Source organism: Schistocerca americana, unplaced genomic scaffold, assembly GCF_021461395.2.
Source record: "Schistocerca americana isolate TAMUIC-IGC-003095 unplaced genomic scaffold, iqSchAmer2.1 HiC_scaffold_72, whole genome shotgun sequence".
In the NCBI taxonomy this organism is placed as follows: Eukaryota; Metazoa; Arthropoda; class Insecta; order Orthoptera; family Acrididae; genus Schistocerca; species Schistocerca americana.
In genome coordinates this window covers 1,061,915-1,083,206 of record NW_025726478.1, presented here as the reverse complement: position 1 = coordinate 1,083,206, position 21,292 = coordinate 1,061,915, and the positions used below count along the sequence as shown (strand labels likewise).

The window sequence follows — 21,292 nt, the reverse complement described above, 5'->3', positions numbered from 1 at the left end:
CGATGTTCCGGCACATCAACGGATCATGCAGAATTACGCTATTCGTCTGCGCCACATCATCGCCAATGACGGTAGGCGTATTGAACATGCCACAACCTAAATCTGAATAACTGTAGTGACGTTTACATGTCGAATAAAGTATGTGCACGCCGTAGTTTCTAATTTACATTTTTTTCGTATAGTTGACTACTGCGCGTATAACGGTCACTGGAAATCAGCGTTGCTTCAGAGAAATATTTTCATTTGTAGGGATCAGCCCCAAACTGTATTTATTTTTTATGATCCCTTTGCGGTACTACAGTGTTCTGCCCTCATTGCTGGCACAGCTCTGGAAGCGATACGTGCTCACAGAGGCAGAAAGTGGTACGTACAGATTTCAGGACAGACACGCATCTAGGTCACGACTAGCTTGTGACGAAAATTCATACAATTCTGGTTTACAGGCATGATGGATCGGTGGCCGGATATGACGCGCTTCACGGAAGAGCGAGACGCCTGGGGATAAGATCACGACGATAGAAGCTTCGCCACCGGTCCGAAGCTTTGATTTACTGCGGAGCACAGCGTCAGGGCTGCACGATACGCGTGCCTTAAGCTGCTGACATACTCAAGAGGTACGGTTCTGTTGCGGAAGCTGACGCCTGGAGTCGTGAAAGTGGTCTGGTGGAGCTGTCTCGTCCCTAGACGGCTGCAATCCAGGGAAATACCTCCAGAAAAGACTTCGTAACTCTTAAATTTATATTCAACATTAACTTTTTTTTTCAAAAATGGCAGTCTGCCGTCTACTTCGGCCATCAGTTATTTTGCTGCCCAAGCTTTAGCTGTCCTAGCTTGAGCGTTTCATTTTCTCAACATCGCCTGACTTAATTCGACTACATTCCTTTACCCTCGTTTTACTTTCGAAGACGCTATCCATTCCGTTCGACCGCTCTTAGATCATTTGCCGCACGTGTGAGAATCACAATCCATCCGCTAACGTCGAAGTTGATATCGACTCTCCCTGAACTTTATTTCCCTTCACAAATTTCTCGTCGGTCTCGCTCACAACTTGCCAAATGTACACGCCGAACAACACAGGGGCCCGTGTCACTCCCTTCTCAGCCACCGCCTTCTCTCGGTGTCCTCCGACGCGTCCAACTGCAGTTTGGTTTCTGTATAAGTTCTAGATAACGTTTCACTCCCTGAATTTTATTCCTGCTACCTTCACAACTCGTAGCGTCCCCCAGTTAAAAACATCGAAGGCGTTCTCTTAATGTACACATGTTACGACTGACATAGGTCACCGTGGCGGTATTAGCTGACGTAATGCTTCACTTCTGTGGACCCGAAACTCGTCTTCCACCACGCTGACCGATACTAATCGCTCAGTTTTCCTCTTTCAGTTCTAATTTGTGTTTTGCAACCGTAGGCGCCCCCCTGAAGAAAGGGAAAGTTTGTTTCGGCGAGTGCTTTCAGAAGGCACAGCGGCGGGTACGGGGAGGGACACCTGGGTAAATAGCAGTATCTGGGGCGGCTGCGATAGCGGGCCCCGCACGCTCACAGAGGCAGCGGCGGCGGCGGCGGCAGCAGCCGGCGGCGTCGCCACCTCTCGGCTGCTAAAAGGACAAACACTACAGCCGCACAGCCACGGCTGCGTCCACCACGTCTCTCTCTCTCTCTCTCTCTCTCTCTCTCTCTCTCTCTCTGCGCTCGCGTGAGTCCTTTTATGCGGTCCTTCACGTCTTTACAACAAGTGTTCGTGAGAAACGAACTCTGTTCTAGCAAGATATGCCCAATAACTGGCGAAACCCGACTAGTTACGGTACTATACACTTGGTCGTACACGTAGTCTGGATAAACCCGCATCTGCAGAACAAGTGAGCCACGTATCCGTGACCCGGACGCTGTCTAAATACGATGAAACAGCAGCACGGGAACACAAATATCAAATGAAATAGAAAATGAGGGATGATACGCACGTCAAGCACCACACTAGCAGCGACTCGCAACGAGTGCGAGGAATAGTGGGCGTCAAATCCCACGCGATTGGAAATCTTCACTGCGCAGTTTTTAGTTGTAAGTCGTGAGTACATACCTTAATAATTCGGTTCAGCGCGCAAATCACTCGAGGAGAGGGAAAGCCAAGGTTTCTCGTAACTGCCGAGGAAGAAACGTTCAGATTTCGACAGCAATCGATCGGGGCCGCAAAAGTAATTCGGGGCGCAACTTTCGACTAACAGTGGCTGTTTTGGTGGTGAGGTGTCGACGTTTAGCGCCACTTCTTAAAGACTATCGTAGACCTGATGTTTCGGAGCGAATATTTTTTCCAATAAGCCACACCATAACCCGTCCTCAGAGTGGTAACCTCAGGACGTGGATACGAGGCGACAATTTGAAAGAGCCTACTCTGCTCGTACACAGAGGGAATTTGGGGGAAACAAACAATTCGACGATGCCGAAGTGGAACACTGCCGGGACAGCGGGTACCAACTTATAGCCGTGGCACTCGTTCTGTGATCGCCGTGTAGCACCACGCCGACCACGGCGTCGTTTCCACGTGTGCAGCACCGCACCGGCAGCCGCGGGGAGGGAGAGTGACGTCAGAGCCTGTCTTCTCTCTCACACTCGTTTTCCGGCCGACAACGAACGAGTTGCGCCGTGCGACGCAAAACACGTGGACGCGGCGCGCGGGGCGTCGCTACTGGTGCGAGATCGATGGGTGGCGACGGTTGGGCGAAGCGCGCTCGCCTGCTGGCGCCGGCGTCTCCACGGCGCCCCCACACGAGGGGGGCACCCTCCAGCATCCCGCTCGGCCCCCGCGTCCAGCAGCGCACGAAATGTGGACGAGGAATTTAAGTCTGCCTATAAGAAAAAGATTAACATCTGCGGTGCTACTGTAATTCTGTCACACGGTAGACGACCTACAGATCAGCTGAACATTCCGGACCGTGTTTTGAAAATACGTTATAACACGAACACGTACAGGATAATGGAATGTAGTGGAACTAAATCAGCTAATGTTGAGGAAACTAGATTACGGAATGAAACTCACGTGAGTTTTCCTAAGCGTAATTTGGGTAGAAAAATAAACGACGATGGTGACAAGTAGGATGGATGTTAAAATCAGACTGGCCGTAGGAAGAAAAGTGTTCGGAAAAAGAGAAATTTGTTAAAATGGCTCTGAGCACAGTGAGACTTAACTTCTGAGGTCATCAGTCCCCTAGAACTTACTACTTAAACGTAACTAACCTGAGGCAGGATTCGAACCTGTGACCGTAGCGGTCGCGCGGTTCCAGACTGTAGCGCCTAGAACCGCTCGGCCACTCCGGCCGGCCCAGAAATTTGTCAACATGTAAGATGAATATCTCGGACAACGTCATGTTAAGTCCCACAATATTTCTGTTCAACAGCTTTACGTGGTTCCGAGTTACTGCGCAAGACGCAGCAACTACCATACTCACCTGAAGATGACGAACAGCTTCTTCGACGAAATAGAGTGCGATTTATATGACGTTTGCCCTCGCGTAAGCCCGTGAGCTGTATTTTTATAAATTCAAAAATTAAAAAGTCTTTCTTTTCCTGGAGTCTAGTCCTCTACGGAACTTAAAACTGCACGGGTAGATGCGATAAACTAATGAACCGTTACTGAATCGAGTCCGTGTGTCGAATTACATTCCGAGGCTAGCAGCCGTCCAGTGCCACGCCGTCGACTGCAGAGCCGTTTACCGGTCGCTAGTCCCTTCACGGAAATGTGTTCACTAAATTATTTGTTATATCCAAGATATCTGTGCCATATTAGTGCTACGAACTGTAGCTGCGTTTTGTAACACGGTCCCAGGACGTTCACACAATCACGCGACGACCGTTAACAAACAGTAAAAAAACTACGGTAGGTATCGAAGAAATAAGCCAGCTGACTTTCCGGAAGTGGTCGTCCACGACTCCGATTCCCACTGCCACCAGCACCGAGGTCCAAAAGTGCCCTCAGGACCACGTCACAACAGCGATGGCACCAGCGTACTCGTCCGGCAAGACATACGGCACTGCGAAACCGTTTCGCCGCAGGCAGACAAGCCGCAGCTGTGAAGACACAATCATCTCACCAAGACGTAACGTGTACCAGCCACCGCCTGATATCAATAGTGTCTCTGGCGGCCCTACTCAACCCCAAATAATAGCGGCTGATGTGAATTTTAAACACCCGACGTGGTATTCTAAGACCTTCAACAGCAACGAGAATATATTATTTGCCTATTATAATACCTCCAGTCTAACACCAAATGAACCAACTTATTACTCAACGAATACTGCGATCTTGCCACACGTTCAGGGCGCCGCTATCTATAAAAATGTACCGACTTTTGTAACGTGTGATACTCTTTCTATCCAAAATATTAACCGTAACCGGTTATTTGTACCTGTCAGAAATACGGCATATATACGGGGTGTTACAAAAAGGTAAGGCCAAACTTTCAGGAAACATTCCTCACACACAAAGAAAGAAAATATGCTATGTGGACATGTGTCCGAAAACACTTACTTTCCATGTTAGAGCTCATTTTATTACTTTTCTTCAAATCACATTAATCATGGAATGGAAACACACAGCAACAGAACGTACCAGCGTGACTTCAAACACTTTGTTACAAGAAATGTTCAAAATGTCCTCCGTTAGCGAGGATACATGCATCCACCCTCCGACGCACGGAATCCCTGATGCGCTGATTCAGCCCTGGAGAATGGCTATCACAGCCGTCCACAATACGAGCACGAAGAGTCTCTACATTTGGTACCGGGGATGCGTAGACAAGAGCTTTCAAATGCCCCCATAAATGAAAGTCAAGAGGGTTGAGGTCAGGAGAGCGTGGAGGCCATGGAATTGGTCCGCCTCTACCAATCCATCGGTCACCGAATCTGTTGTTGAGAAGCGTACGAACACTTCGACTGAAATGTGCACGAGCTTCGTCGTGTATGAACCACATGTTGTGTCGTACTTGTAAAGGCCCATGTTCTAGCAGCACAGGTAGAGTATCCCGTATGAAATCAAGGCGGTGAATCGAGGAAGTACAGTACATACTGACGAAACTAAAATGAGCTCTAACACGGAAATTAAGCGTTTCCGGACACATGTCCACATAACATCTTTTCTTTATTTGAGTGTGAGGAATGTTTCCTGAAAGTTTGGCCGTACCTTTTTGTAACACCCTGTATACGTGGACATTGCTCCAGCCTTTGGTAGGTTTGCTGCACGAGTTAACAAAATAACGTCTACCCAGAAAGCGCTGGCGTCCCACAAGGTCCCCTTTTGGGACGGACACAGTTTAATATACATTTATGTGACATAACTTCCTTCGCAGATCATTTACACCGACCACAAGGTACCGAACATTCGTGACAAACTCTTGCGGGCTCTACCACAGCCTGAAAAATGGTTTACGGCGTGGCAGGCTGACTCCGCCAAATGTCTCCGAGTTCACCTCGATATACGTCTTACCTTTAAGACGCACATAACCGACGTCACCAACAAAGTACACACTGTTTTAGCTGCCTTGCATCCCTCAAGAAACAGGAAGTCTTCTCTAAAACTGGAAAAACGATCTCCAACTTTATAAATCGGTACTACGACCTGTCAGTTGCATGCCTGCCCCATTTGGGAACATGCCACGTCACAACTTCCGGACGTTCAGAACAAGGCATTGTCCATAATACTGAATGCTCCGTGGTTCGAATAGCACGACTCTCAAACACAAATGCGAAATGTTCCACAGGAGACCCGTTCCGTATCTGAAAGCTTTTATGCCGAACTTCCTTCCTCCACAGACACGTTAATTTAACAGTTATCCACATACGATCTCAAAGCCCAGCACAGACATAAACGTCCTAAACAGATGCTGTTGCCGCGTCGGTAATCAAAACGGAGGCTGACATCCTGCACGCAATGTCCTAACCGATGTTCTCACATATTTATGTATCTGTCCATTACAAAGCACTGTAAGTAACGTTTTATAATATTGTAAATTGTAGTGTTGTAATTGTAATATTTTACATTTTCAATTATGTTTTTCTCTTTTATTTCACAGTATATGTTGACCAACAACTATGCATAAGGCTATCTGTATATATTCCAGTATTTATAGTTAGTAATGACCTATCCCTTTTGAAGTGCTAGAATACGAAATGTTATGTAATTGGGTGTGATGACTCTCGGATCAGAACCCTATAAAACGAAAAGTGACGGGACAGGCACATACAACAGTTGGGGCCGGCTCCGGCCCTGCGCACTGCAGTGGGGTGTCTCGTAAGTCCCTGGTACCCCTCTGGAAGCAGCCGACACCAAATCGTTTGCAGAGTGGCAGCCAATCCTGTTGGTGGGTGCACGAGTACGGGCCTCGTATTCCGTGACACTCTACTAGGCTCTGGACTCTGCGGCGGCCACCTAAGTCTTTGGACCTCCCCTGAACCATTGCCGGGCGACGCGGCAGCGATGTGGCGGCACGTTATCTTGAAACACTGCAGAACCGACAGGGTGCCGGAAAGCCAAAAATGGGCGGAGATGGTCCCAGGGCACCTCAACACACAGCGGATCATTCAGAATCCATTCCAGAACAACTGGGGGCCATTACGTATCAGGAAAATGTATCCCAGACCGTGATAGAAACACCATCGCCTCGGACCGTGCCTTCTTGGCGGGCAGCATCCATCGAATCGTGTGGTCCGCGGCACACACTGTGCAGATGCAACATGTTTTCCAGTGTTCATCCCTGGTGACTGGCGACAAATGCGAGCCGCTGTACCCGATAACGCTGGGTTAACAGTGGCACCTGCGCATGGAACCCGTGTTCACTGGAAGACGTGCCCCTGTGTCGAATTGGGCCGTAATTTGTCGCAATGTTGACCTTCTGTCACTACTGACGGTCCGTCTCAAATGTCAACAGTCACGGTCATCGAGGGTGGTTGGACGGTCGCCACATCGTCTGTTGTGGATACACTCGGATGTAGCTGAACCTGTGAAGCCGAATTCCTGCACCACTGCCGAAATTCCCATCCGACGTTCCATGTTACACAAATCACTTCTCAGACGGTGTCCTCCACAACTGCAGCCGGCACAGTGGACGTGTGCTGCACATAAAACACACCTGCGCCATCTGTGCCGACTATCCATTGACACTTGCTATGTCACTGTACATTCTATATATATATATATATATATATATATATATATTAAGATGGTATCTGTTCTTTCGGACATGTGACCGATACCATCGGTGACCATGCAGCTCGTTAGAACGAAATTACAATGAAATGAACACCGTTAGCTGCTTACAGGCATTGACATACGTCAACGGCGACAGATGAAAATGTGTGCCCCGACCGGGACTCGAACCCGGGATCTCCTGCTTACATGGCAGACGCTCTATCCATCTGAGCCACCGAGGACACAGAGGATATCGCGACTGCAGGGATTTATCTCTGGCACGCCTCCAGCGAAACACACATTCTCAACGTATTGTCCCGCACTACATTCATAGCGCCCCCGCCCATTATACTCATTACTCGCGGCGCATTGCCGATTCCCGTAAGAGTTCGGGCACTGCTTGTGCTTTCGCACAGAAGAAGGAGATGGTAAAAGTGTCCTGTGAGCCTTAACTATATATACACTGAGTATAATGGGCGGTGGCTCAGATGGATAGAGCGTCTGCCATGCAAGCAGGAGATCCCGGGACGAGTCCCGGTCGGGGCACACACACATCCATCTGTCCCCATTGACGTTTGTCAACGCCTGTAAGCAGCTAAGGGTGTTAATTTCATTGTAATTTCACTGTACATTCTCGCATTGGACAATGAAAAAAGGGTGCCTCCTTTTCAAAAGGAATTGACTTGTTTCAGGGAGCCAAGGAAAACCTAAATATGTATACCCAAGACTCGGATGCAAACCTGACTTCTCTCGAATTCGGGTGAAGGGTGCTTACCTCGGTATCACTTGTGTTCTGGTCAAAAGGGTCTTGTAATGGTGTCCCGTCCAATCAGAGGGATCTTATCTCCGCCTATGGTAAAAATAAATGCCAAAATCTTGTGCTCGAAAACGACAATTTCGAAATTGCAACGGTAACATAAAACACTAACAGCTGAAAGCAAGTAACTTCATTTTAAATATTCATAGAAGCTGTTAACCCATATTACAGAAGATTAATGAACTTTTCTTTTTATCTGAATCGTTGGCCAGTTTCGACGCCCAAGTACATTATCGTGCGTCCTGAGAGGACACTGCACTTGCTATCCATCTGTACGAGGGTACTCGGTTTGTGACATCTGGATCTATACACATCACCAAACTGCAAATCGATTCAAAAGAAAGAAGGTGGTTTAGCTAAGCAGTGCCTGAACTACTACTTTCACGATATTAAGATCGCCCAATGACTACGTTGCACGTTCGACTGGCTGAGCAGGTTACGTTGTGACGCGCACTACCCGTATCTGACCCGTGCAGCACGAACCTCAATTTATTTCAAACTCTGATGGAAGTTAACCGCACATTACAAACACATAAAAGTTACTCTCTCTCTCTCTCTCCCCTCTGTCGTCTGAAAGTCGAGGATTACAAATATCTCTTAGACATTTCGGAATTTTTGTACATTGGCGATGTCTTTTGTTCACAAAAGGCTGCATGAAACGACACGAAGACTATTCCTTTGAAGAATTCTCCACACGGCGCCTTCCCATTGTGAATACGACGGAAGTGATTGTCTAGGACTGCAGTACTGATACGTATATTTCACTACACTGTTGGAAGAGTTAGTGCGCTACAATCCGGGACAGTTCCCGTCCTAGTTGCAAATGGAAGCAGTAACAGCGTGGGTAGTTAGGTCACGCATTATCCGTCGCTAAGCTGCAGCACGGCCACTATGTAGACATCACAGAACAAGGCAGGGAGGGGGGGGAGGGGGTGTCGCCTCTCCACGCCAACGACCCCTTGTTTTACAGATAACAACTGAAGGCACTTCTGTGTCTAGTCGGCGTCCCAATGCCGCGTCATAGCTGGAAAAGGAACTCTCATGGAGTGCTACAGGTGCGTGTGTGGGAGGTAGGGAGAGAGAGAGAGAGAGAGAGAGAGAGAGAGAGAGAGAGAGAGAGAGAGAGAAGGGAGTTATTTCCATTACTTCAGGGTTAATTACTATATTTTCTTTTCAGTATGTCGGTAATAGGGTATTTTAGTTGTACTGTACTTGGTTTTCAGGCCTACTTTCGAACTTAGTCCATCGAATTATCCGATTAGTGGTAGGAGTTTGTCTACACGCGTTTATTGTTAAAGTATCCTCTAGGACTACTGAGCATGGCTCTTAGCTCTCGCTCTAGCACGAGTGAAGACGGCAACGTGGTTCGTAGGATAAGTCAGTGTGTCGAGAACCGCAGTATTTCGTGGGCGTGGCGCTTACCGAAGTGTCTGACTGTTGACGGCTCATTCCTTCTTGTCTGAAATTTGTGGTTAGGAAATTGACTCTCTTTAAAAAAAAAACACGCAGGAAGTGTTACCTCGTTGTGTGTCAAACTAGGATGATTTGGTCATTCCCTAGATCTGATACTGTCTAGTGCGCCCCGGAATTACAGCTGTCTCTTCTTAATCTATAAGAAGCTAACAGCTCAGCTCCCTCCCCCGATCAAAATCCTGGACTCGAATCTGGTCTAGTGAGTGTAATTGTGGAGAATTTGGCTGTTATGTGCTCGAGGATGAATTTGTATGTGTGATGAATTCTGCAGATATGACGTACTTGTTCCGTTGTGACGTACTGAGCGTCAGTCGTATGTATTTGTTTTTCATGAGCAGCTTCTCTTCTCTAAGTCAATCTGATGTTTGTTTATGTTCATTTCATTTGGATCCATTTGTACTTCTCTAAATCAGTTGTTTTTTGTCTTACTGGGTGTGTCCACTGGCCATTAACTTCGTGGTTTCTATTATTTCTTTCTTAAAAAAATAATCGTTGGAAGTATTCTCTAATCAACTTTTGTGCAATTTATCGGTTGTTGCTTGACTGTTTAGTTTAAATAATGCTTCACTTGCATCTGTGTTGGCTCCGGTTTAACGACGGAGGAATAACGCCGAAGTTTAGCCTTTATCGAAAGAGTAGTTTTTTGTTAATTGGCGCCGTAGTGCTCTACTGTTCTATGTGTCGACGATCTTTCACTGGTATTCCACGTAATAGTCTCGGCAAGGGGTTTGAAGTTGTTTACCACCTTAATTCTTTGAGCATTATGGAGAACCTAGACGCATTTATTTATTTGGCAGTGACTAAGAGTTTCTTTTATAACAGCTGTTCTACTGTGTGTGTGTGTGTGTGGGCAGCTGGCGCGGCTGCGGCGAGCTGGCAACGGCGTCGCCCCCGGCCCTCGACACACATCCCGCGGGCGCGCTTCCTGTTCGCCCCCCGGCCGCTCTCGCACAGCAGCCGCCCGTGTCAGCGCATCGCGACCTCCGGGCGGGGAGCCGCGCACCCACAGCAGGGCCAATATACAGGGCGACCCAAAAGTCTTTCCCTCATTACATAAATTGATAACTCACGCTAGAAGTAAGATACAATTATGAAACTTGTCTCGAACTCTTTACAACTATCAAAGTTTTTTATTCTGTTTTAGGTTCGCAGTACGTAAGTAGTGGATGAGGTACAGTGCCCAATAAGCCATGTTGACCAATCAGGAGAAGGCACAGTGTGTCCTGTGGTACCATGAGACACGATCACCAACCACAGTGCAGAGACATTTCCAGACAACATTTGGAAGGAATTAACCTGATGTCGAGAGCATTAAAGCCTCGTATGAGAAGTTCGAGAACACAGGATCGGTTGCTGACCTTCCGAGGTGTGGTCGACCGAGAACCTCGGCAGACAGGGTGGAAGCTGTAAGGCAGTCTTTTCTGCCAAGTCCGAAGAAATCGTTGCGCAGGGCCTCACGTGAATTACAGATGCCAAAAAGCTCTCTCCGTGACATTTCACACAAACGTTTATTGTTTCGTGCATACAAAGTGCAAATCGTTCAGGCCTTGTTGCCCAATGACGGTACACGTCGATATAACTTTGCGGTCGAAATGCTATCACGTATTGATGACGATGACGGTTATCTCAGACGAATTGCCTTTTCCGACGGAGCGACCTTTTCTCGTCAGTGGAGTAGTGAATCGCCATAATGTGCGCATTTGGGGTTCACAGCCCCGGAGTGCACCAGAGGCAGTCCAGAGGTGGATGTTTGTTGCGCGCTACTGCACGATCGAATTATCTGGCCATTCTTCTTCGCTGAGGCTACCGTCACATCTGCAGTGTATCTGGACGTGTTGCAACTCTATGCTGTTCCTCAGCTGCTTCAGTATCGCCCCGCTGTCTTGTTTCAGCAAGACGGTGCACCGCCTCATTCGGGTTTGGACGTCCGTGCCTATCTCGATATGACCTTTTCTGGGCGACAGATTAAACGGTTTGGCCTCCACGCTCTCCTGACATAACCCCATTAGACTTATGTCAAGGACGAGGTCTACCGAAATCGTGTACCAGATCTTGAAACCCTGCGGCAACGGGTAACCACAGTCGTTGAATCGATCCCTCCAGTGATGTTGGCTAATGTGTGGACGGAAATTGAATATCGCCTAGCTGTTCTACGTTGTGTTTACTGATGTGTGAAAAAAACTGATAGTTTGTAAACAATTAGACACAAGTTTCATATTTGTATCTTACTTCTAGCCTGAGTTATCAATTTTTGTAATCAGGGAAAGACTTTTCGGACACGCTGTATACGGAGTATTCAAATGAAACCTGGTCACTAGTGTAAAGTAACGGTAACGATTTTATTAACTCAAAATGTAGTTATGCACAGCATACATACTCAAAAATAGTCGCCAAAACTGTTGGCACATTTATCCCATTGCGGCACTAACCGGTCGATTCCATCTCGAAGAAGCTAGTAGGCTGCTGTCGGATCAGGGCCTGGACCCCCTCACACACCTCGTCGTCCGTTGCCAATCTATGTCCGCGAATAGCTTTTAGAGCTCCAAGTATATGAAAGTCACACGGTGAAAGGTCGGGACTGTACGGTGGATGTTCCGGCGTTTCTCAGGTTCCCCGTTCCAGGAACTCGACAACCAGCGGGCCCTTGAGGCCAAAAAAGGACATCACGACCTCACCAGAACTCGTGTGTGCGGCCTTTGATTTCTTTGGAGGTGGCCAAGTCGCACGTTTCCACTGCTTGCTCTGACGGTTACTTTCCAACTAAAAATAGTGACACCACGTTTGCGTCACCTGTTACAATAGGCGACAGAAAGCCGTATTCCGCTCACGATAACGTTACAGATGACTCAAAGACAGCGCTATTCGAGTACTGCGCTGTTCGGCTGTCAGTTGGTGGGGGACCCACTGCGCACAGATTTTTCGAAAGTTTGATTGTCGATGCATTACGGTGTAGGCGGTGCCCACGCTATTACCCAGCAACCGACGGATATCGTCCACGGTGATTCTGCGGTTGTCCGCAACCATTTCCGGTGTGACGACACGATGAGCCTGTAAAGGACGAACATCGTTTTCCAGTGATTCGCGCCCCTCGAGGAATCGTTTGCGCCTTTCCACAGCACGTGAACGACTCAGACAGTACACGTGTACACAGCGTTCATCCGTCGATACATTTCACGGCCTCCAACTCCCTCCGCCGCCAAAAATCGAATCACTCCTCCTCGCTCTCGCTTACTCGCCTGCACGTTCGGTAGTGGACGATAACTTGAGTGACCACCTTCTCTTCGGCGTGAAACCACACTGGCGCTATGCAACATGGAACGGTGCGCAGCCGTCAGTCTGTCCAACATTTGACGGCGCCACCATAGCCGCAGTTACTTGCTGCCACCTTACGTGTAAGGCAAAGGTATGCGCACTGACCAGGTCTGCGTTTGAATGAACGTCGTATATCCTGCCACACGGTGGCAGGCGGGCGGTGCTTCCGCCACGGCAAGGACAAGGCGGCGCGCGCACACAAAACGAAAACTGCACAGAGCCGCGCGCTACTTTGGCCAGCGACGGCCAATTCGCAATGGTCGTAACGCGACGCCAAACCGCGTGTCGTCAAAACATACTGTAGTGCATCTCAAAAGGCGGCATCAGCCACACCGTCGAGGTTCCACGGCGAGGAACTTTCGGCGGTCGACGTTATCCGTCCGTTGTCGATCACGTGACCCCTAAGCTCATTTGCCCCCGATACACGGCCACGCGCACATCCCCATATTGTGTTACGTCGTGGTTTTCGTAGACGATACAAGTTGTTTGTTGTTCGTTATTTGTTACGAATTGTTTCGTTTCGTCATTTCCTTTGTTAAACTTACAATAAATGCAGAAGATTAACTGAAGTGGTGAAGTAGCAGTCTGAATTGTACGACACGGGCGAGCTACATTACGTGCTGTCCGCCACATTCATAAAGTGGACTCTCATACGTATCGGTATGTAATATTTTGCTATGAAATGGATTGCAATACGGGTACAAATTGTGAAGTGAAAAAGATACTGTGGATAGAATCAGACTGATTAGTAGGTTCAATTTATTTTACCATCGTCAGGCACTTGTAGTGTTTCGTAAAGAAATGCACTGCAAGTTATTTGTTTAAATATGGGTTTGTGGCAGGCTTATTTTATTGTTAAGTAGCTCTCCCGATTGCTTATGAAACACTTTTGTAAGCATCAGTGGTCAATATTTACGTGGTTTCACTAGCAAACCCTAGTACAAATAAGGCACTTTAACTACTGAAAGCCAAATACGAGATGTACAGAAAACCTATAAAACTTGAAGGGAAAGCCACTGAGAGAGACACGACTACTGCGCAACTACACTAAACTTCAAATAGAGCAATTTTGTACTGGATGTGATATCAGCTCGTAAGACTGTGTTGCTTTTGGTAATTTTGGGTGCAATCTGACTTAACAAATGAAAAAATGGATGCTTCGACTCTCTAAAATATAAAATGCACACTCCTCTTTCTCCAGCTCCTTGTATAGTGTGTGAAATTTCCCTTTAGTATCACGAAATGAAATTTTTCAGACTCTCACTTCTTTTTTGTGTCGTTTTCTACTTCTGCTTCCTTCTCTAATATACAAGCTATCCCTACACGGTGCAAACCGCCCGAGTCCAATAAAAGTCATTTCCGTACAGATTTGCACTCCGGCATCCATGTATATAAGCTACCGCATTGTGTACGTGCACTTTGGGCATAAAACAGTTGAAAATCATCTTGCGCAGTTCCAAAAAAAAAAAAAAAAAAAAAATAAATAAATAAATAAATAAATAAAAAATATATACATGTAAGTTGAGGACAGCCTTGCGAGTCGAGATGCCGTTGCGTGCCCTTCCGCGGCGTGACGGCCGCTGTGACTGCTCCTTGAGGAGACGGCCAGTGTGAACTGGCCTCGACAGTCCTCAAGTCTGCGGCTGCGGGATCACAGCCACACAAGGCGACACAAGCGTCGGCAATCCTTTGAGTACTGCGTGATTTCCGCCGAAAAGGTAAAGTGCACTCTATACTCGTAGTACAGGCATTTTTAGCTTTCACATGGCAAACATCTGGAGAAATAAAAGCGAAATAGGATGCTATTTATAGCGGCCGTTAGCCATCAGTAACAAAGTTCGATCAACTTAAACGTCGTCCGAGTCTCGTTTTCGATTAACACTGTTCAGGACGGGATGCTACGCCAAGAAATCACCGAGAAAACGATTCATAGACAAGAGCCACTACAGTAGGAAGACTTGGGGGCTCGAGAATGCAGAGTAGTGTTAGCAATGAATAAGCCCCACAAATTACAGGACATTTGCAATGTGATAACTCGTGGAACTTGAAGCGCTTACGACAATCACAAAAAGTAATAAGCACAAAAAAATATACCGATACATATACGACTCTACAAAACAGACTTTTAGTCCCACTGGCTCTGGCGACTGCAATATCGGTGTTAGACAGTAACCGCACTGCCCGACTGCAGGACCACTCGGTCGCGGGGAGACGACTGCGGACACAGAGCGATCGGTACAACTCCGATCGCTCACAACGCACGCCTTGGACACTACAGTTTCAGAGTAGCATCTAATAGTTAAAACGGTACCGAAAGATACTACAGCCAAATGTAACTTATGAAGAAAACTTCCAACAGAGGGAAAAAAGTCGTTTGTTGAGAAACAGACGCAGACGAGTTTAAGGCTATTGGTAACCTCTCCGATGAATTTAAAAAGAACCGACCAAGTTTTTCTTAAAAAAACGCTCAGAAATTAAATAATGATTAGATAATCAAAGGAAATGGGACTAACCGAGCGGCCTTAGGCGCTGCAGTCACGGACTGTGCGGCTGGTCCCGGCGGAGGTTCGAGTCCTCCCTCGGGCATGGTTGTGTGTGTTTGTCCTTAGGATAATTTAGGTTACGTAGTGTGTAAGCTTAGGGACTGATGACCTTAGCAGTTAAGTCCCATGAGATTTCACACATATTTCTCTTTTCAAAGGAAATGTAAAGATGAAACGGAGAACATCCGCAAACTTTTACGAGGTACACCACCTACAGTTAACATCTTTTTTGAACTAATTAAATTTAGATGTAATGGAAACAAAACATCGAAAAACTGCATAATGGAAACGTAGATTATATCCTGGAGGATAAGAAGGAAACGGATTATAGGGAAGAAGGAGGTGGCATAAAAAGGGAAGAATCTTGAGAGTGTAATAAAGGAAGAAGAGGACGGCGAAACACCAGCACAACTACTGCACGCAGTCTGAGGCAGAACTGTAACACGAAATTTGCAAAACCGGCGATCGATCCTGCTGACGGATGCGATCACTTCTGCTCGGTCTTCAAAACAGAAGAAAGGATACATAAAACGGCAGCTATTCAGCTGCTCAAGTTTCATTACCTATTTTGGCAGGACACATTTCAGAGCTTTACTTGGCAAAATATGTTTTTCCTTGTGTCAGTGTAATGAAATCATTACGAGAGCTCTGTGTAGGCAGAGCAGGTATTCGGGCAGGCTGCCGACGGAACGTCGAGCTCGGCGCCGCACGTGGTGTTGCAAGTATAGTGTGGCATTTCACGGCCGTCACACTGTTGTACCGACTGAGGCAGTGAAACGCGTCGGTACTATTTCCTGACGAACATTTCGCGGCGAGTCGGCAACGGGTCACCTGGCTTTCTCACGCATTACCCGCTCCAGCGCGGCCGAGCCGGCAGGCTACGTAGTTTGTAGGAGCAGGATCTGCTTGTCGAACTATCTTTGTTTATCTTGACAAGATGTCAGTTTCCAGTAAACAGAGATGTAGGGCAAATTCGAACTAAATATCCGGTTTTTGTTTTGAGGAATATTCTTTTTTTAGCTCCATTTCGGGTAACAAATGGCTTTACCGTCACAAGATGAAATGAATTCGTCGTGTGCCTCAATATTCTCGATTCCGTAAACTGTTTTCTACTAATTTACCTAATTCGAGTTCTGTTTCACAATCGTGACGGTAATATAAACCGAGGTCTCGGCCCTGTGTGTGAAAGAATGCCGACTATCTAAGTTGATGGCGGCATATGATTTTGTCCGTAGTACGAGGAGGTGATTCGCACTATCGGAATCTTTCTGACCCGTCTTAGCGGTAGTTTACTTGTTCCTGCACGGAAGCCTGACGCACGGGCTACCTGCTCCACGTGCGCAGCTGTTCTTTTCATTTCTCGATTCCCGTTTTTTCGAGAGAGTGTGTTGCTATGTTGCGTACTCTACCTCACAGTTGCGCTGAAGATATGTGCAACGGCAATGCGCAAGCGGAATAATGGTAACGTACTCTGTCTGCGTATTACCGGGCCCAAAGATCGTACTTTCGGGCCGAGTTCACAAGCCCACGTGACCAACAGTCCTACCTTAACGCATAAAGTGAATTCTCAGATTACTCACCGTGCATATCAAAGCTATGTACGAAAGACACAGAGCAGAGGATGAGGACGATTACGCCGACGGTGACGAGAAGGTAGTTCCCGAGCGGCGTCACTGGGTTACGGACGTAAGAATTCCATTCGATGGAGCCCTTGCACACGATCTGCACAGCCTGTATTTCTTAAGCTTTTCAGTCGACAATTCTTGTGATGTTGCAGCACGCCACCGTATAAAATACTTAAAAATAGTAACTGTTAAAGTGACGTGTAGATCGTATTACATCCGCCTTTCTGAGAGCGAGACTGGTTTTACAGGACGAAAGGTGACGCAATTTGCCGCAAACATTCTGCAGCAGTGCGTCACACTTTGGCCCTTTGTCGGTCCTGGGGTGGCACGAAGTGGGCCATCGGTGGACTGTCCGACCGCGGCGGAAGCCAAGCCCCGAAGCGCACCACGGACTGCAGGGTAACCGCAGGCCGGCGAGTCGGCATCATTTTTCGCGCAGAGCGTCGAGAAAACGCGGCCGTCGGCTCCGCACCTGCCCAGGTGTGACAGCCTGCGCTCGGCGACTGTCCGTGACTGACGTTCCACTGGCGAGATGGCAGGAAACGAGGTAGAAAAAATACGTGCCCATCGAGAAGGCGGACAGTCCACCAACAGCCCCCCAGCCCCCCTTCCTATGCCGTCCCTCAGGCCACAAGCAGCTTGTTATATTCTGGGACCGACAAGGTGCGACAACGCGAGGTACTGGCCCGGGTGTTTGCGTTACATAGGGCCACCTTTCCTCCTACAAACCCTGTCTCGCTCTGAGGATGGCCACTGTAACAGTACCTTATACCGTGACCTCGTGCAAAACCGACAGAATTTTAAGCACCTCAGCGCCGTCGCAGAAGCGTCCGCACTTACGTTTTGTGTCCTCGTTAACTGCCATTAGATAAGGCGAGTAACGTAGTCGGATGTACGGGAACAGAGTGGGAACGGCCACGAGGGGGGGCTGCGTGGGCGGGAAACAGGCCGCCGGCGCCCCCGCCGGCGCCCTCGCCGGCCACGGCACTCTCTCCGGACGCTCGGCCGCCGCCGCCACGAGGCCCGCGTCGTCGCGCGCCGCATTCCGCTGGAGGACGCGCGAAACGCAGAATCCTTATCCCGCGCTCGTCTTCGTCGTCCTGTCGGAGGAGCGCTACGGCGCTTTCCGCGCAACCTTCCCCAGCTGCGTCTCCTCGAGGTGCTCGTATCGAATACGGGCGTAGAGAGCCCGATCCGGACGTCCGCTTCGACCTCCCGATATCAGCAATTGCAGTGAGCGCCAGGACTACGGGCAGAATTTGCTACCGTTCTATCCCCGGCCGTTGTGGCGCCCTCCACTGGCCAGCGCGCCACACGACGTAGCCGTTGCCGTTCGCAGTCCGCCCGGTCCGGAGCCCTCCTCGATTGAGATCTATTAGCTCGTCGAATGTTACTGTAGTCGTCAGCTTTTGCGTTTATACGCCAGAACCGGCACCACGCCCCGTCATTTACTCCCGTTTCTGTTAGCTAGCACACCGCTTAGGCACGTGTGCCCCTTAGGAGTACAGAAGGAACATAAATCGTTACACGAGTCAAATAGCGGCAGGGCGTCGTAGGTCGCAACAAGGGCAACGCAGGGTGAGAGGGCACCGGAGACCGCTCAGCCGGGAGGGGGGGGGGGGGGGGCGTAGAGGACCAGGAGGCCACGTCAGCGCAGCACGCCACTGACTCACTGCTGCGGCCGCAGTCGCAGCGCAGGGTGACACACACAGCAGGCGCCCTCCCCGGCCCTCCTACAGTGTTTCCGTCACCAGTTGCGTCACTCGCGAGCACCGAGCAGAGCAGAGCACATCTACAGCAACGCCTGCTTACTAGCAACCACAGGTCGTGTGCGCCGGCTGCCTGACGGAGGGCTCCGGCTGCTCGGTCCCCACCTATCTCCCCACGCCTGCCAGCAGACGCCGACCACCAGACCAATTTTACAGCCACGTCGACCTCTCGCGAGATGCATCTTCCACCCTGCCATGCACCTTCTCCCTTTTCCTAATTTTCTCTCGCCTAGTGCTTCGTTTCTCACCTCCTGAAAATCTCCTTCCTTCATTTAAGGGGGGACGTACGTGAAAGCGACGAAAATTGTGAAAAACTTTTCACTGGATCTCTATTTACTACACGGTATCGAAATTTCAATTCCAAAATATTAAGTTCCAATTTCACTCCAAAGTGTGATAAAAGCCGGCCGTCGTGGCCGAGTAGTTCTAGGCGCTTCAGTCCGGAACCGCGCGACCGCTATGGTCGCAAGTTCGAATCTTGCCTCGAGTATGGATGTGTGTGAAGTCCTTAGCTTAGTTAGGTTTAACTAGCTCTAGGGGACTGATGACCTCAGATGTTTAAGTCCCATAGTGCTCAGAGCCATTTGTGATAAAAACAGTAATTAACAACAGCTTGCACGGGGCCGCGTCCCTTCGTTATTCTGCGTTTCCTCATATTATCTATTCCAGTTTTATGCCGTCACTATATGGAGAATATTTCGGTGTGTGTAGCAGATCTAGAACCTGTGCGGAAATGTGTGCAGGGAAAAATTCACATTCTTAATGAAAGCTACACCGTGCCTCGGAGCCGACACTTGATTGTACAACTGCTGAGGGGAAGTTGTAGCGTATGATGCTTGCTTGGTTTTTACTGTGCGAATCCTGGCAAACTGCGGACTCTCCACACGCTAGGCCTTGTCCTTGGTCCAGGAGCTTTCGTTCTGTCTATATTCAACGAAATCGATGGTAGGAGAATTGATGTAGCCCACAATATTCAGGTTAACCTAAGAGGGCAAGGAAAGAAAAAAGGTCTGCTAGAGGATGGAGAGGATAATGCGTACATGTGTACTATTTCAGCCACTTAAGGTAAGGCCTAATACAAGTAATGTCAAATCTTTGATTCAGGTTTCCCACAACTTACGTTTTTGCAACTTTATCTACCCCTTCCTCACAAATCAATGACATTGTAGTACAAAGGGCGTTCAAAAAGTTTTGCACAGTCGTCTCTAATTGTTTTATTTTTTGCAAGAGGAGAATGAAATTTTTTATGAACATACTTGCAACACTTAGCTATAAGTTGGAATATAAAAGTATTTTCTTTTATTTACAAGTGAGCCATAATGTACCGTGAAGCAGATGTCAGGTTGCGACACCGGTCGGTGATGGAGTTCCTCTTCAAGACCGGCACTGACTCTGCCACATCGGTTCACAGGAAGTTGCTCCCTGTTTATGGGGAGGACACAATGGGTCGCAGCAGTAACCAGCGGCGGTTGCAGGGGGCTAAAGAACGTCATTTCTCTCTACTGGACGACCCACGAGGCGGTCGAGCGTCGACGGCAGTGAGCGGTGTGAATAAGGAGACCATTGATCAAATCATCCAAAATGACAGATGTGTGATGACACGATGGCTTGGTGAAATGACTCGTTTGTCATTGGGTAGTGTCGTATCACTGGTACAGTCACTACGGCATAGAAAAATGTGTGCTCGTTAGATGTCTAGATTATTGACAAGAGAAATGAACGTTTGATGAGGAAGAATGTGTGCGAGGGTCTTATGAAGACCTTTACTGAAGAGTGGAAACAGAGTTTGGATTGCGTCATTACCCAGGATGAAACATGGTCGTTTTTGTCCGAACCTGAGAGCAGAACCCAATCACCCAATCCATGGAGTGGCGTCATCCGGGTTCCCCTCAGAAGAAGAAACCAAGACTTTCACGAACAGCAGGCCGAAACGTGATGGCCTCCTTCTCGGATCAGTGTGGTCTAATTTTCATTGACTTTTTGGAACCTAGCTCCACAATCAACTGGGACCGTTACTGTGTCATTGAGAAGCTGCGGCGTGCCATCAAGACCCACAGGGTCAGCTCATCAGACTGAGAAAATCAGGAAAATGGGTTGGAAAATTGTTCCTCACCCTCCCTACAGTCCGGACTTGGCTCCGTCTGATTTTTTACCTCTTTGTTCGTCTGAAGGCCCACCTGCGCAGTAACACATTTGATAGTGAGAAAGACCTTATTTCCCGTGTTAAGCGATGGTGTAAAAGTCAGTTTTAGTAATGTGCATTTACATCATGGGAAGAACGTTCGCCCAGATGCGTCAAAGCTGATGGAGGCTACATTGAGCAGGCTCAATGTATTGCTAAACGTTCCAAGTATGTCCACAAAAAATTTCGTTCTCCTCCTGTAAAAAATTTAAAAAAATTAGAGACGAAAGTGCAAAACTTTTTGAACGCCCTAAATTTCGCGTGAAATCACTCAATACTGTAGTGAAACATTCTGTGGGACTGAAACATTCTGGGGGACGAATGTTCATCTACTACCATTTATGTAAGAGAAAAGCGCTAAGATTTGGTACACTCTTCTTCCGCAGAAATTTAGAGA

General features: G+C 48.1%; 1 protein-coding gene and 1 non-coding gene across 3 annotated transcripts in view; both read right to left on the bottom strand.

Moving 5' to 3' along the window:
* LOC124589659 (serine/threonine-protein kinase NLK-like) overlaps window positions 1–21,292 on the bottom strand; it is a 443,634-nt gene that overhangs the window by 114,519 nt on the left and 307,823 nt on the right. The gene's annotated exons all lie outside the window — the stretch shown is intronic.
* Window positions 7,343–7,416, bottom strand: Trnat-ugu. The gene has a single exon. It is a non-coding gene; the product is annotated as a tRNA-Thr (tRNA).